The sequence below is a fragment of the Pinus tabuliformis genome, chromosome 8, assembly GCF_031772625.1.
Source record: "Pinus tabuliformis cultivar Carrire ecotype Pingquan chromosome 8, CPIR1, whole genome shotgun sequence".
Taxonomy (NCBI): Eukaryota; Viridiplantae; Streptophyta; class Pinopsida; order Pinales; family Pinaceae; genus Pinus; species Pinus tabuliformis.
Window position 1 is genome coordinate 561,212,249 of NC_142294.1, and position 18,180 is coordinate 561,230,428.

At 42.2% G+C, this 18,180-nt stretch overlaps 1 protein-coding gene across 4 annotated transcripts in view; it reads left to right on the forward strand.

The window, feature by feature from the left end:
• Nucleotides 1-18,180, forward strand: part of LOC149236700 (uncharacterized) — a 168,876-nt gene that overhangs the window by 116,353 nt on the left and 34,343 nt on the right. The window lies entirely within an intron of this gene.

Sequence of the window (18,180 nt, forward strand, 5' to 3'; positions counted from 1 at the left end):
TGGAGGGATAAGCTTCTATTGTATTACTGTTAAAATTGGACAACTAGGTCCAAACTCCATGTTCTGATGCTCAGATTAAGAGGCTAATATTTTTGTTGGATTCCTCTTTCTGAGAGGTGTAAAATCCATATAAAAATAGTCTTAATCCGATGAGCAGAACTTATATTTTGAATTTATTATTCTTAATAAATTATATGTGCAAGGTCAGCCAGTTTTGTAATGTAGGCTCACATGCCCAACAGAGGTGTCACACACCCTCATTGATGGATATATATACAGGAAAAGTTGGAGAGAATTTGAATACAACTCAACTCACATCTTCCTCTCTCATCCTTAAGTACGAGCTACCTGGAGGGTTGTTGTGACACATGCTGGGCTGGCTGACCAAAGGAGACTTTGCTGGTTGAAGCATCCTGTTGACCGCCGAAACGAACACATACATTTTTCTTGTTTCTGATTTGTCTTCTGTAAGATCTGCTTACATGTTCTATCTGCATTTTGCTTATCTACTTGTATGATTGCTGTGAGAAAAGTGAAATTGCTCTTTGCATAGAACATCTACAAAACTTTACATGGTATCAGAGCTGAGGTGAAGACAAACTCTATCTATAGCAATCATCGATCATTCGGTCTTCGATCTCAGAAGAGAAATGGCGCAGTTCTAATGCGTCTTATTCATACGGTGGTCGTATAGAATTCTCGCTTGGGATTCGGTGGGACAGTGAGCGGTGAACAGAGCACGTAGATAGCAGGCTGGGTATAACACAACGCAGGTAACAACGCAGAGGTTATACGCACAGAAGCTTGTCTCGGTTGATGAACAGAGTTCGGCAGTAGCTGTGGGGGTATGACCGCGTGATTATGTGAACAATCGATGTTCATGAATTAACACACAGGGGTTTTACGCACGCCATAAGGCTGTCGGTTCCTGGCAATCGGCGGAGTGAGTGTATTGCGCGGGTTCGTTGGTGATCTGTCACATGGACAGAGATCTGCGGCAGACGTAGACTGATTGGTGACTGTCACGTAGACAGAAAACTACAGAACAGTGCAAGAGTTCACATACGCATTGAGCAGTCGGGTTTTGATAGCAACGCGTGGACAGTTATATATATATACGCAGGTTGACATATATATATATACGCTGGTATGTTGGAGCAAACAGCAACACGTGGACAGTTATATGTATACGTAGGGTTATATGTATACGCTGAGACGTTTTGGAGCAAACAGCGAAGGAGATTAACACTAGATTACGCCGGCCTAGTATGATGCCCTAACGGAGAACGCAGTCATGAAGTCATACGCTGTGCAATCAAAAGCTGGAGTTATGCATACGCTGTACAAGGAGTTATGTATACGCTGGACACACATATATAACACAGAGGAGGTTCTGGCAGTCATACGCTGGAGTTATGTATACGCAGGAAATGGATGGTTCTGAGATTTCAGATGGGTTCGAGTTCTTCTCTTTGATGGTTTAGAATTCTAGCTCGCATTCATTACAGGACAAGAGCTCACATGGTCTATATTCTCCTCGCTTTGCCTCAAGATTTCTCACGTAGCAACTACTGGCCTATATCTAATTCTCTGCAATGATATTGACACTAATTCTATGTGATGTATTATATTGAATCTCCGTCCAATTCTCTGTAATTAGATGTGAGACTAATCTTGTATTCCAGTATGATTCCTATGCGTAATGTATTGGTATGGATCTCTGTTCGAATATGGTTTCCTCGGCATATTATAGTCTCAACATAACAGATCTCAGCTCAGTCATATGTGATCCCTTGACGCAGTAGTCCTGACACTAAAATACGTGGTTTCGTCTCCAATATAGTCACGACTTTGTCTCTAGCTTCACTAATATGTTGTAAGGTATAGCATGTAGCCGCAGTGATAACAAGCACGGAAGAACCGCAGGTAGAGCCGCACGCATAACATGGTAGCTACAGTCATACAGTCAGCCGCTGTAATGAAACCACCGCCGAGATCCCTCACAGTCAATGAAGAATGCATACACAGTCAAAAGCAATGGAGCTATGAAGAGCCACAGTCATATATGAAGCCGCAGTGAGCCGCAGTTATATATGGAGCCGTAGTCATCTCCACATGAAGCTGAGGCCAAGGGTTTGACTGCACCTCGCTATAAGAACAGTCATCAACTCGGGAGACAGTAGCCTCAGAATATAAGTAGATAAACATATCTCGGTGCTCTCACAATAGTGCATTCGCAGTCACAGTGAGGAAAAGGTTTTCAATTATACAGTGGCATACATGTAGCAGCCCCAACACAATGAACAACAGTGATAGAAATCTTGGCAAACTATCTCTGCAGAATCGTGTTGATGAAATAAGTTTCCATGATGCACAATATTCAGATCTGTGATCTCAATCTGGAAGAAGAGCTTCAAGGAAGCTATCTCAATTGGTTTTAGAGTTGGTACACTCTACCAGGTTGGAGGGAGTCCGTTGGGAGCTATGACTTGTGATACTATCCGTCAAACTGAACTATGGCACCGAAGATTTGGACACCTTCATTACAAGGCTCTTCCCGAAGCAAGGAAGCTGGTGACAGGGATGCCTGATTTTGGAAATAATCATAAAGGTGTATGTAAGGGCTGTGCTGAAGGAAAACATACAAGGGGACCTTTCTCCTCAAGTGTCACAAAGACATCTGAGATATTGCAACTGGTCCATTCTGATCTTTCCGGTATGTTCCCTGGGGGGATGTTCTTACTATATGACATTTACTAATGACTTCTCTCGCAAAACCTGGATATACTTCTTGAAGAAGAAGGATGAGGCTTTCATGTGGTTCCGTACCTTCAAAGCCTTGGTGGAAAATATGACCGGAAAGAAGATCAAGATTTTGAGGACTGACAATGGCACTGAATATGAGTCAAATGAGTTCAAAGACTTTTGCAGAGAAGCTGGCATTAAGAGGGAGACTACCACTGCATATACTCCTGAGCAGAATGGTGCTGCTGAACGCAAGAATAGGACTATTGTGGAAGCTTCCCGTACCATGCTATGTGACCAGGGTCTTCCAAAGTTTCTGTGGGGAGAAGCTGCAAATACTGCTGTGTACATTCAAAACCGATGCCCTCATTCCGCTTTGAACTCCAAAACTCCCGAAGAGGTTTTCTCTGGTAAGAAACCTGATGTCTCACATTTTAGAATTTTTGGATGTCCTGTCTATTTTCATGTGCCGAAAGAAAAGAGAAGTAAGCTGGATGCTACTGGGAAGAAAGGAATGTTTGTGGGCTACGGTGAGACTTCTAAGGCATATAGAGTCTATGTACCTGGTCAAAGGGAAGTAGAGATAAGCCATGATGTCACTTTTGACGAAGATGCTTCCCTGAAGAAAGTAGTAGATCTTCCTAGATCTGAAGAAAACCATGAAGAAAGACTTGGAAATCTGGAAGAACCCCAGGATGAGACTATGCCTGATGTTGAAGGGCCAATGGACCCTATTGATCCTTCCCTTTCTCTAGGAAAGAGGCCATCATGGCTCAGGGACACCCTCGAAGATGCTGAGGGTCATGCTGCCCCAAGGGGAACATTCCGAGAAAGCAAGAAACCGTGTAGATACCAAGGGTATCTAGCTGCCATGAGTACTATTATACAATCTGAACCTGGATCTTTTGAGGAAGCCATCAAGCATCAAGTCTGGAAGGATGCTATGCATGAAGAATATGAGGCTATTATGAAGAATGATGTCTGGGATGTGGTCCCGAGACCGAAGGACAAATCTGTTGTCACCGCTAAATGGCTCTACAAGATTAAACATGGATCTGATGGGAGTGCTGAAAAGTTTAAGGCAAGATTTGTTGCCCGTGGCTTCTCTCAAAAGGAAGGAATTGACTATGACGATATATTTGCACCTGTGGCTCGATATACCACCATCCGATCCATCATAGCCCTTGCTGCTACGCAAGGATGGAGTCTTCATCAGATGGATGTCAAGACCGCTTTTCTGCATGGTGCGTTAAAGGAAGAGGTGTATGTAGAACAACCTCTGGGATTTGAAGTTCAAGATCGAGACACTTATGTTTTGCAGGTTGAAGAAAGCCCTCTATGGGTTAAAGCAAGCACCCAGAGCTTGGTATGAGAGGATGGATAGTTACTTGATGAAGCTGGGCTTCACTCGAAGCAATGCTGATCCAAACCTTTACTTTAAGGTTGAGGAAGGAAAGCCTCTCATTCTAGTGCTGTATGTGGACGACCTCTTCCTGACAGGTGATGACCCTCTCATTCATCAATGTAAGAGGGAGCTTGCTGCTGAGTTCGAGATGAAAGACCTAGGACTGATGCACTATTTCCTAGGCCTGGAGGTCTGGCAGAGACCTGGAGAGATTTTCCTTTCTCAAGGAAAGTATATTGTGAAGCTTCTGGAAAGATTTGGGATGGTGGACTGTAAGTCCGTGTCGACACCAATGGAACTCAACTTTAAGAAGTTGAGTGGCAGCGCTGCAGGGCCTATCTTGGCCAATCCTACTGAGTATCGTCAACTCATAGGAGTTTTGATGTTCTTAGTGAACACCCGTCCGGACATATGTTTTGCAGTGAATACTTTGAGTCAACAGATGGTTGAGCCTCATCATTTTCACTGAGTTGGTGCCAAGAATCTTTTGAGATATCTTCGGGGCACGATAAACCATGGGCTGAGATACACTGCCGGGAGTGTGATACTCCGGGGATATACTGATGCCGATTGGGCTGGCAGTGTGGTGGATCGTAAGAGCACATCTGGATGCTGTTTCAATCTTGGTCCTTCTTCGATCTCATGGGTGAGCAGGAAGCAGAAGTCGGTGGCTTTGAGCACCGCGGAGGCCGAATACATTGCTGCTAGTATGGCCTGTTGTGAAGCAGTTTGGTTGAGGAAGCTCTTTAGTGAGCTGTTCCAACATGTGCTAGATACCACTGTAATACTCTGTGATAATCAGAGTGGGATTCGTATGACTGAGAATCCTGTGTTCCACGACCGATCCAAGCATATTGATATCAGGTACCACTTTATCTGGGATATGGTACAGCGAGGCGCCGTAAGGCTCGATCATATAGGAACTGATGAGCAGGTCGCGGATATTCTCACTAAGCCCCTGGGGAAGGTCATGTTCCTAACCTTCCGTGAGAATCTTGGTGTCGTGGAAAGACCCTATGATGTGGGTCCTGTTGGACGATGAGCTCTGGGAGCTCTGGGGGGCTTTGGGGGATAGCTTCTCGGAGCTATAAGCACTCATAATGCTTCTGCCCCACCCTTGTGATTATTGAGCTGGTTCGCCACTCATTTAATCTGTGCCCCGAATGCATCCTACCCATTGAGTTCAGGGCTCATGGGAAGTACCTCTCATTTGGCCAATGAGGTGTGGAAAAGCTAGAGACTATTAGCAAAGACTGATGGACGCATCAGAGATTTCTGTACTCTCTATCTAGGATGGCATGGTCCAACCACTTGATCTGGGATCAAGATTTGTGAGGTCTGGGACCTCTGGACTGATTATGTCAGTCGGGGAATGATGTCTTTGTGACTGACCCACTTCTGTTATGAAATAAAGAAGCCAGCAAAGCAAGTTTCGGCGGGATGACTCACGATGTTAATTGCACTAATAGATGGAGTTCTCCCTAGTTGAGAGGGAGTGTTAAAATTGGACAACTAGGTCCAAACTCCATGTTCTGATGCTCAGATTAAGAGGCTAATATTTTTGTTGGATTCCTCTTTCTGAGAGGTGTAAAATCCATATAAAAATAGTCTTAATCCGATGAGCAGAACTTATATTTTGAATTTATTATTCTTAATAAATTATATGTGCAAGGTCAGCCAGTTTTGTAATGTAGGCTCACATGCCCAACAGATGTGTCACACACCCTCATTGATGGATATATATACAGGAAAAGTTGGAGAGAATTTGAATACAACTCAACTCACATCTTCCTCTCTCATCCTTAAGTACGAGCTACCTGGAGGGTTGTTGTGACACATGCTGGGCTGGCTGACCAAAGGAGACTTTGCTGGTTGAAGCATCCTGTTGACCGCCGAAACGAACACATACATTTTTCTTGTTTCTGATTTGTCTTCTGTAAGATCTGCTTATATGTTCTATCTGCATTTTGCTTATCTACTTGTATGATTGCTGTGAGAAAAGTGAAATTGCTCTTAGCATAGAACATCTACAAAACTTTACAATTACACTTTGTATCTCTGCAATTTTTGGCAAAGGAAGACCAGGGTTTTGCAGTCCTTTTTTGGGATTCCTGTGGTTACATGTATTGATGGTGTGTTTCTCTTTGTATTTGTAAGTTTGTTATGTGAATCATCTTCTTACTTTTTCTTCTACAAATTAGGCAAATGAAGTGTTAAGGTAGAATTCATGGTTGCTATGCTCTGCCTTTAAGTTTGCTTAATATCAATGTTTTCAGCTGTTTAAGGAGAATTCAAGGTGATTGCTTGCTCTCCTTAGCTCCTCTCTAGTCATTCTCATCCATCCAAATCTTTCAAAGGCATCAATACAGTCTCCTACCTTGCCCCAAAGAACCCCCTGCGAAAACTGTGTCCAATCCCCGCACCCAAAATTGCCTTTCCCCAATTTTCCACCAAAACCCTAAAAATCCCAAATCAAACCTTTTTATCAGTTTACTAGCCTAAAATCAATGTTCTTTATTGGTTATCTCTGCCCGTTGAAGATCTTTGCCGAGATAGACCGGAGAGAGCCCTCTCCAGCCCCGTAGGGCTAGCTACGAGGCTAAGTGGTTTGATGTTGCCTTGGAGTTTACCTTTTTCAGCCTGAGGTGAAATTTCAAGCGCTAACATATTGGCGACCATACTGGGGAAGAACAAATGGTTTACTTGTTGATGTAATTTGTTTTATAAGCTACGGACGGAGCCTGAAGTTATGCCAGGTAGCCTTCGAAACGCTTTTTCTTTGCATTAGCGAAAGTAGATAAACGCTGCTTCAGTCAATCTCCGGTCTAGCTTGTAAACGTGACATTTAACTTGTTAATTACTTCAGTACATGTATCAAGTTCAGATCTGATTGTTGATGGTGGACAACGATCAGACACTTGAAAGGCTGAAATCATTCACCTGGCGACTCTAAATCAGTTTCGAGATCAGATCCAAAGACTCCACTGGAGGATGATCCCGACCAGCAAAAACATGAAAGGACAACATGGACAGATCAGGTATTCAAGTTGGAATTTCATCCAAGACATTTTGTTCTTTGTCATAAATTATTTCTTCTCTTTTCCCAAGAATGTCAAGAAGGCTTTGCAAAGTATACTATGCTTGAGAAAAGATCCTCGGCCTGCAGTTGATTCTTTCCCTTTGAAGATTGTGAATACCAAAGATTTGCATGCCTTTGAGCTTGATCAGGATCCTTTTTCCGAATTTTGTGATGACCATCTTCAAATTGATGAGTCTCAAGAGACCAAGACTAATTCTATACCTGCTGTACATACCCCTACACCTTGTAAAATTCCAGATCGGTATAAACCTCTTGTTTTACCTTCTGTTCTCCATGCTTTCCCCAAAAACTATGATCTATACTTGCCGAGGTTTGATGGTGAAAGTAAGAATGTCAACGCTGAGCAACATGTGCAGAATTTTGAGTCTTTTCTAGACCTTTTTGAAGTTGATAGCGAAGATGTTAGTATAAGGCTTTTTGCTCTTTCTTTGCAAGCCAAAGTGAAGAGTTGGTTCAAAGCCCTGCCTGATGCAAGCATTTCATATTTCCAGCAGTTTGTCAAAGTTTTTCTCGACAGGTGGATGATCGGGCATAACCTTTTCTTGATTGTAGAAGAGTATAATCAGCTGAAAAGACTACCAGGGGAGACAGTACAACAATTTTCTGCCAGATTTAACCAAGTTTATTATTCGATGTCAGTTGTTATAAGGCCTACTCCTAGATCGGCTCTCTTGCATTATCCAGGTGCCTTTGATCCGGAGATGGAGTTTTAGCTGAGAGAAAGGGATATTGCAACACTTCACGAGAACAGTGCAGTAAATGTAGAGGCTCATCTGCTGATCCGAAGGGCAAGGATGAAGGAAGAAGAGATGAAAAACATAGATCCGGAAAAATCGACATCTCTAGAGGTAAAGCTTGACATTTTGGTAAGTGCAGTGGAAAAGATGATGGACAAGATCAACACAAGGAATGAGAATAATGTTCAAGCCCATGGCTCGCTGATTGAAGAAGAACAAGTTGCTGATCCAAAACATCTTCTTTCTTATCCCAGTTGTCATAGATCTGATAATGATTGTTTTGTAGATCACCTTGGCGAAGAAAGAACTGTTGATATGACATGCATGCTTGATGATATGTTTTATACCGATGATTTACCTCAGTTTGATCAATATGATGATGATTATGTTCTCCAAACAGAAGCTAATCTTGCAATCAAACAAGTAGCTAGTTTGTGGGAGGAAAAAGTTCATTTTCAGCAGCTTGAATACAATGTTCAGCCATCACATATCAGCTATGACATTGACGAGGAAAGTGCATCAAAGTTTGAAGTAAGTGAAGGATCTTTGCCTTTTTGTTTTGATTCGTTTCAGTTCATCAGAGATAACTACCATGCAATCAGAAATCAAATGTCAACAAGTCTTGGTTTGAAACATCTTGAGAGCAATGAAAATTTTGTTCAAGGCTTCTCATATTCAGATTTGCAACCCCCGAAAGCCATTGATTGTCAAGTTGTAGCTGAAGACTTGGAAGTGGACACACATGATTTAATGATTCAAGGTGACTCCGTTCCATTCTGTTTCGAATCATTTCAATTTTTGAAGGGTAGATTGCATAGTAAATCTTCAAATGAACAACCTATAACAAACCAGCAATCTCTCAGTGTTAATGTTGAGGATGAGACAGATAACAAAATTCTTGAGCAGCCTGTAGCATCAGATTTGCAGCCACCAAATGAAATTGAAGGGCAGATTACAGATGAAGTTGTGGAAGACGAAATACATGATTTGATGATGCAGGAAGATTCTATACCCTTTTGTTTCGAAGCATTTCAGTTTATAAGGCAGAGTCTTCGTAAAATCTCTCAAGAAAAAGATGAAGAGCTAGAAGGATGTCATACATTTTCAATGGATACATTACAACAATCTTTTCAAGTTTTTCATGATCCAATAGCTGATGTTTTGGATGAGGTTTGCAGTCAAAGTCTTTCTCCATTGGCTACATGTGAGCTTGAAATATGTGCTGATATGAATTTGATCCGGCAGCCGGTTTCTTTCTCATTTTCAGCAGAGGTCTCGACAAAAGGCTCAGATTAAAGTTTGCATTCATGGTATGAGGAAACGAGAAGTAATCCATTAGATGAGCTAGGTTCCAGTGTGCTTGAATTTCAAAATCCTTATGCAGTGTTTTTGGAGGCGGATAGAGAATTCATATCATTCGACGGATCTGTTTCTAAGTTATCATGGGAGTTGGCTTTCAGTACTTCTCTCTTGTTGTTCATAAGTGAGCACTTGCGGAAAATTCGAACAACAGATGGAATACTTACTTGGTTGCACGGGTTGTTTTATTTCACTTGATCAGGTGATGAATGAAACTGTTAGAGTAGGTTTTGATGAATAAGCTCCACTTTGAGCATCATTTCCAGTTTGTCAGTTGTGTTTAAGTATTGAGTCAGTTTTAGTTGAGTGAGAGTCAATTTGTGTCATCCGAGTCATCAGTTTTCAGTCATGCATTTCAGCTTGAGTTTTTGACTCCATAGCCCAATGGACGAAGGCGCTGGTCTGCTCTCCCAAAGATCTGCTGTTCTTGGCACCTCCAAGGAGCTACCATCCCCATTGGAGCCAATGTTAGTGTCAGTCTTTCCAGCCTTCCTCCAGTGATCAAATATGCTCTTACAAAGTGATTTTGAAGTGTCAAGGTCAAATTTTGTCATTTCAGTGAGTCTTCAAGCAAAATTTGGTCACTAGGCATTAGGTCTAGGGTTTGATCTCACTCTTTTCAAAGTTGCCCAAATGCCAATCTATGTCACTATTCAGCTGAGTCTATCATCATTTATAGGATTTTCATTATCATCTCAGTGTCTAATGAGTCATTTTACACCTTGTCCATGCTTCAGTTGCGCCTTGGCAAGGTTCATTTCCCTCTCCTAGGGTTTTGAAGCCAATTTCTCTTGGACGGTCAAATCATCGACAAAACTTGTATCCTGATGTTCATACACCTTCCCCTATCCTTAAAATACCTTATCAAATGCTTCCAATCACTGAGATTCCCCAAATTCCTCATTTTTCCACAAACCCTAGTTTCTTGCTACAACCTGGCAATTTTCTAGGTTGGGCCTGTGTTTTGCCCTTTTGGACCCCTTCCCCTCACTCGATCTCTGCGATTCCACTTTTCCCTGCTTCCTAACATCCCTCCCTACTTCCAAAAATTTCCCCAAGAATTTAGAAGCCTCTTATCCTCTTCATTTCGCTTCATTTCGACAAAATCCCTTGTTCCACACATCGGGATAAGTTTCACTCAAAAGCCGTTTCAGAGCAATCAAAGATGAATTTTGGAAAACTGAGAAAGGTTTTTGTCCACAACAGGACAAGGAAGAAAAACCTCCTTCACTTTTTGCACAGGTGTCATGGTTTTAGAGAAATGTCAAAATTACAATCGCCAGATCCAAGGAGGTTGGCCAAGGCACTAAAACGACGGAAAAGGCCCGATCCACTCCAAATTTTGGCCAAAGCCTTTTTGACTGAGCATGGTACTTGATTGGGGACTCCCAGCCCAAATTTCAAGAAATTTGGAGAAAATTTTGTCAATTGTGAATTTTTTGTGCCAAACACAGGTTTTTGCCCTCAACGCGTAGCGCGCCGCGCGCTACCCTGAAGATGGGCAAGTCCATTTCTCAAAAACTCAACATTTTTGGATTTTTCATGACAAATTACACTTGCTCAGCAATGGACAAGACATTTCATCAGGTTTTGAGCCCTCAGAAGGTCAAAAAACATGCAAAAAATGACTTTCTGCCACTTTTTGGACACACAGGAAGCAGTCTTGGGAGATTGCAATTTTGGAGGGGCAAATGACCACCAAATTGAGAAATTCCACTTGGGTTGGAAAGTAGACATCCAGACCTTTCCAACAAGCCTACTTTTGCCTCATTTGGATGCCGGGAAGTGCCTCAAAAGTTGGCTCAAAGGCGCGCTACGCGTTCAGGATTGGGGCACTACGCATCAGGACATTTTCTCAATTTTTCATCTACAGCTCAGGAATTCGCCCAACTTTGACCAGTTTTGACTTGTGATGGGATTTTTCACCCTCTTTGATGTAATTAATGTATTTTCATGTTGACATGACACTTATTTACCTATTCTAGAAGATTCATTCATGAAATAGAAAACATTTAATGAATGAATTGATTTCCTAGCTTATAGAGGCAAGTTGTTTTGACTGCCTAGATTGTAGTGCTTTGTTTAGAGTTGGTTGAAACAACTCCTAGAAGGATGAGCTCGACCCCTAGAGGAAAGGGAATGGGTTGACTTGCCTATATTATGTATTTTCTTAGTCATTTTCAGGGGTTGGAGAGGTTGGACTCTGGAGGGATAAGCTTCTATTGTATTACACTTTGTATCTCTGCAATTTTTGGCAAAGGAAGACCAGGGTTTTGCAGTCATTTTTTGGGATTCCTGTGGTTACATGTATTGATGGTGTGTTTCTCTTTGTATTTGTAAGTTTGTTATGTGAATCATCTTCTTACTTTTTCTTCTACAAATTAGGCAAATGAAGTGTTAAGGTAGAATTCATGGTTGCTATGCTCTGCCTTTTTGCTTAATATCAAAGTTTTCAGCTGTTTAAGGAGAATTCAAGGTGATTGCTTGCTCTCCTTAGCTCCTCACCAGTCATTCTCATCCATCCAAATCTTTCAAAGGCATCAATACAGTCTCCTACCTTGCCCCAAAGAACCCCTTGCGAAAACTGTGTCCAATCCCCGCACCCAAAATTGCCTTTCCCCAATTTTCCACCAAAACCCTAAAAATCCCAAATCAAACCTTTTTATCAGTTTACTAGCCTAAAATCAGTGTTCTTTATTGGTTATCTCTGCCCGTTGAAGATCTTTGCCGAGATAGACCGGAGAGAGCCCTCTCCTGCCCCGTAGGGCTAGCTACGAGGCTAAGTGGTTTGATGTTGCCTTGGAGTTTACCTTTTTCAGCTTGAGGTGAAATTTCAAGCGCTAACAGAAGGCACCTTTCTCCCTCTGCGTTGGCCCTTCTAGCTTTGCGTCAAGGCTGCGTGGGCCCAGACTGGCCCAACATCAGCTCTCTTGGCTACTGCGCTGCCTCCACAAGCTTCTCTCCGACTCTCTATCAGTATTCCCGAACTATCACTGCCCCTCAGTGGCAAGATCTCCCCAATCGATTTTCTTCCTGAGAACTTCTCAACTCAGAAAATTGATTTCCTCAATCTCTTTCTGGGTCTTCTCCAACTGACCCAAGATTTCATTTATACTTTTCCTGTAGAGAAATCAATGGCCGAGATTAAGTCTCTAATCAGCGGCTAAGATTAAATTAGACTTGATCCTCATTTCTTAGAAGCTTTTCACCCATATTTTCATTAATACCCATTAATATTTTAATTTTTCTAAGTTTAGACTTAGGAACACCATTAAAAATATTAATTATTTTAATAAAATACAATCAGGGTTGGAATTTCTCCAAACGATTTCTGGGTCTTGGAGATCTCATGTGTTCTCGCCCCTCCACAAAATTTCGGAGCTAGAGCACATCCGATGCTACCCAAAATCAACACTCCCTCTTAGCGAAGAATGTACTCTAGCAATACTTCCCAGTAGAAGTTTCACACTGATCCACGACATCAGCCCCCTACGCTATTGATGCTCGGCCTGCTGCCCTTCATCCACTGCGCTGCTGCAATCTGTACTGTTGCCCATGACACTGCCACTGTCACTACTGCATCTGTATTGCAGCTCCCTCTCAATATGCTGCATCATGCTGCCCATAGCACTGCCACTGCTAATTGCTGCACTGCAACTCAGTTGCTGAGAAGTAAGCAATAAAAAGCCACCCAAAAGCTGACATGCTGGTCAGTCTGGATGCCTCTTGATGCTGAAGCTACCTTTGCTGCTAATCTGAGCTGACTCTCTGATGCTATTGCGTTGCTGTTGTATTTGCTTTGTGCCTACGACATTGCTGCAACACTCCACTACATTGCTTAAGACTTTGAGCACTCTAGCTCTGCCACTGTTGCTCCATCATTGCTCGCAGCAACTGACTCCTGTCATTCTGCTACTGTCATTAAGGGCTCCCATAGGCATATGTGATCCAAGAGTTTGGGCACCTCAAGGATCCCGCCCCTAGTGTAATCCTCCCGACTACAACTCAATATCGCCCCACCTCTTTTCTATAGGTGCATGAGCACTCATGGCGCAATCCTCATCATCGTCCTCTTTGTCAGCTTTTGCTGGAGCAGCGTTTGAGTCAGACTTCCCTTCGTTTCCCTTCTTCCGAGGACACTGCGTGGTGAAATGACCCATTTCTCCATATCTGAAGCATCCGACTTTGGATATGTCCTTTTTCTTCATCTTCTGCTACCCTTGTTGTCCCGCTGATGCGAGCGCTGCATCCTCCTCTTCCTCCTTCTTGATTCTGATCCGTTTGTTGTAGTGTTCCGCGGGGACTCCCCCGCCCCCCCTGGGGTCTAGTTTCCTCGCTTCCCTGCGCTCCGGGGACTTGGGGACGAGTAGGGGACGTTTCCCCATGCTCCCAAAAATCAGGGTACACAGGGGGACGTGCGAGGGGGTCGTTTCCCTGTCCTGAGGGGACATTTCCAAAAAGGGGGACGAGGGGGGTCGTGAGGGGTCGTGGGGGGACGAGAGCACGCTTTAAAAAAAATGTTTAAATTAACAGTTTTAAAACTAAACTAAAGTTAAACTTTAATTAATTTATAACTAAAATTTAATTAATTTAATAGACACGTAGGGTTTTAAGTTATAACGCGTAGGACATCTATGCTTGACGTTAGATCGAGATGAGAACTTGGAGAAGAGAGATGCCACTAGCTTGTAAATGATTGAAACTGGTTCTTGGAACACTAGAACTGACTACTAGACTGCTGCTACAAGCTGTGTATGCTAAGAATTTGGTGATTTGAATTTTGGACGACAAAAAGTTCTTTGTTTTATGTCAATGAAGTTAATGAACACTAGAAACCCTAGGACTGTATGCTGGTAAAGCTGTGTTCACCTATGGGAACTAAACTAGGCAAAAATCTGCACAAAATAATGAGCATAGTGAAGATACTTTTTGTTATTGGTTTTATATAGAAAAATATCTGGAGTTTTTGATTGGGCTTGTGAGTCTGAATTGCTGAGCTGTGAAAAACTTTGCAATACTCACTAGTTAGATAACCTGCAAGTGCTCGCATGTGTATTTTCTTGTTGGTAAGTTAGACTCACTGTTAGCTAGTCTAGCCTGTAGCTGTTTCATAATGGCTTGTTTCAGCAGCTGGGCTGAATTTGACTCTAGAGTCTAAGCCAAACTTGCCAGGATTTTTTGCTAGTTTGGACACAATCTACTATGTTAACTTTTTTGCTCCAGAAGACCTTGTTTTTTCTCCAAGCAATATTATCTCTGTTAGATTAGAAATTACTTAGAATTGAATGCTATCTCTTGTGGTTCTTCTAGGTGCAATAGATGACTAATGTGTGATCTATTACTGTGTCTATAGAATATACATCTATGAGCTCCTATGAATTCATATTACTGACTTATTTACATCTTCTTACATAGACACACACTAATACACACATTAGTTACTTCAAATCACACCACAAATAAGTGGAAGAGAAAACTTCAGCTAAAGTCTAGAATAGAAACTTGCCCTTAGGGATCATCACATTGTCGTGTCAAGTTATATTGATAAGTCAAAGCAAATTGGTTGGTATTGAAACCATATTTTGTGTGGTTCATGGTAAAAGATCTTTGCGGTTAAAGACCTTCCAATCTCATAGTAAATTTCCTCCTTGTTGATCATAAAATTTAATGATATTCGAAGACACATACCCTTTAATCTTTAAATTTATATTATATTAGATAATGATATTCATATCAATGATCATGCTGCCCATAGCACTGCCACTACTAACTGCTGCACTGCAACTCAGTTGCTGAGAAGTAAGCAACTGAAAATCCACCCAAAAGCTGACATGCTGGTCAGTCTGGATGCCTCTTGATGCTGAAGCTACCTCTGCTGCTAATCTATGCTGACTCTCTGATGTTACTATGCTGCTATTATATCTGCTTTGTGCCTCCCGCATTGTTGCAACACTCTGTGTTGCTTCAGACTTTGAGCACTCTAGCTCTACCACTGTTGCTCCATCATCCCTCGCACTAACTGACTCCCGTCATTCTGCTACTGTCATTAAGATCTCCTGTAGCCGTATGTGATCCAAGAGTTTGGGCAACTCAAGGATCCTGCGCCTAGTGTAGTCCTCTCGACTACAGCTCAATATCGCCCCACCTCTTCTCTAGAGGTGCATGAGCACTCATGGCGCAATCCTCATCATCGTCCTCTTTGTTAGCTTTCGCCGGAGCAACCTTTGAGTCAAACTTCTCTTCTTTGCCCTTCTTCCGAGGACACTACGTGGCAAAATGATCCATTTCTCCACATTTGAAGCATCTGAAGCAATCGTCTTCAAGGCATAATCCTTGATGCGATTTTTATCCAAAACTGCCAAGATCCTAATCTTCCAGATGACGAAGTTGGATGCTCCATCCAACCTGTCCTGATCCCTTAGTCCGTTAATTGCCATCTCTGCTCAAATGAATGTCGAATTGGTTCTCTTCTCCCTCTTTCGCTGCTGCCGCAGCAAAACTCGGATCTGGATTTCTTTGGTGCTAGAAATCCTCGAAGGAACAAGCTCCCTCTAAAGTTCGATTTCCTTCACGGAAATCCTTCTGCCAACAACTGTCGAATCACCCCTCTCTGATCTTTCTTTGTTGTTGCTCAACACTGGATCTAGATTTCCTGGCAAGAAATCTTCTGAGGAACTGATTCCCTCTACTTTGCTTCTTCCCCACTCGGTACTGTTTTGCACCAATAGATTCAACACCCCACCAGCGACTCTAGATTAAATTTGCGCCGCACCTCTAGCCACGACGACTAGAAAAACGAGACTCTATAGTCCCTGTGCTGGCCCAACAGTCATTGCATTGCCCTCTGCAGCAACAACGTCACCCAATTAGGATGATGCAGGCTCTACGTGAGCCTCCCTTGGTGACTGCGTCACCCCTCTACTCTCTCGGCCAGAAACTGCACTGTCTCTCGGGACAACTGTCTTCAGCACATATTTTTCTCTGTCCTTTCGCTGATGGCTTCAGTCCTTCTTGATTTGCAATCGCTCTGATACCATGTGAAAATTTCTGAATTGAACAAGTCAGAAATCCTACTGCAGTAAATTGATTTGCATTACCTACTTATATTCTTCATTTAACAAGTTATTTTCAGAAATATTTGGAAAATATTAATGTAAATACACTGCAACCTACACTGATATACAAATCAAGTACTGAAAAATAAATGAGACAATCACACAAAGGACACACTTATTTTTGGACTAAACATCCCCGGAAAAACCCAATGCGGGAAAACTGGTGCAGCAGCTCTGAGGGTTTTCTATTATTAAGCATAAGTTCTGAATACAAACGCTGGTTGCCCTACCGGCAAACCAGTGACAGAGAAATACACTGGCGGAAAACCTGAGTGAGTTTTACCTCACTTCACCCGACTGATTCCGGTTGATCCGACAACAAATCTGGCTGACCCCGGCTACAACTACGCTGCCCCTTCACAGTAACTGCGTGGGCTTGCATGGAGCTCTATGAGGCTTTGCGTCAGCTCTTCTGCCCACTGCGTCAGCTTTCCCCACTGTTCCGACAGCCACGGTAGTTCCGACTCTCTACGTGGAAGGCAACTTTCTCCCTCTGTGCTGGCCCTTCTAGCTCTGCGTCAAGGCTGCGTGGGCCCAGACTGGCCCAACGTCATCTCTCCTGGCTACTATGCTACCTCCACAAGCTTCTCTCCGCTTCTCTGTCAGTGTTCTCGAACTATCATTGCCCCTCAGCTGCAAGATCCCCCCAATCGATTTTCCTCCCGAGAACTTCTCACCTCAGAAAATTGATTTCCTCAGTCTCTCTGTGTGTCTTCTCCAACTGACCCCAAGCCTCCATTTATACTTTTCCTATTGAGAAATCAACGACCGAGATTAAGTCTCTAATCAACGGCTAAGATTAAATTAGACTTGATCCTCGTCTCTTAGAAGCTTCTCACCCATATTTTCATTAATATCCATTAATATTTTAATTTTCCTAAGTTTAGACTTAGGAACACCATTAAAAATATTAATTATTGTAATAAAATACAATTCGGGTGGAATTTCTCCAAACAATTTTTGGGTCTTGGAGACCTCATGTGTTCTAGCCCCTCTACAAAATTTCGGAGTTAGAGCACATCCGATGCTACCCAAAATCAACACTATGTGTTCAATGGATCTTGAAAGAAACAAGATTAAAGGCAAAGAATGAAACTCATCAAATGAAAAGTCTCAAGCCTTTGTTGTAAAATCCACGAAGAAGAAAGGGAAGTTTGGAAAATCCAAAGGAAAACTAGATATGTCCAAGATACAATGCTTTGGATGCAATGAATATGGACATTTAAAGAGAGATTGTCCAAACAAGAAAAACAACAAAGGAAAGAGAGAAGAAAAGGAAGAACATGAGAAGAAGCCGAAAGGTGAAGATCCCAAGGATCTATACCATTAAAGGGAAGCTCCATCTCTATCAGGGTATTTGCTGTTTGTTTTTGTTTTATTAGAAGGTAACAATTAGAATAGCATGCACCATTGCATTCTCTAGAAGAGTTTTGGTTTTTATGAAGCATGGCATCATAGAAGGAAGCATATGATATCATCATGATCAAATTGCTTCGGAAGAAGTCTGTTAATTTTTGCATTGCTCAATGCTATTTTAATTACTTTACCCCAAATCACTTCTTCAATTAGTAATCTTTTCAACAATACTTAATTCTTCGAATAAACAATAGTAATTGAAGATACAACATTAAATGCAATGACAATAGGAGAAAATCAACGCATCAACAAGAGACATCGATTTGGTCAGACCAAGGAAAAACCCACAAGGGGGAAAACCTT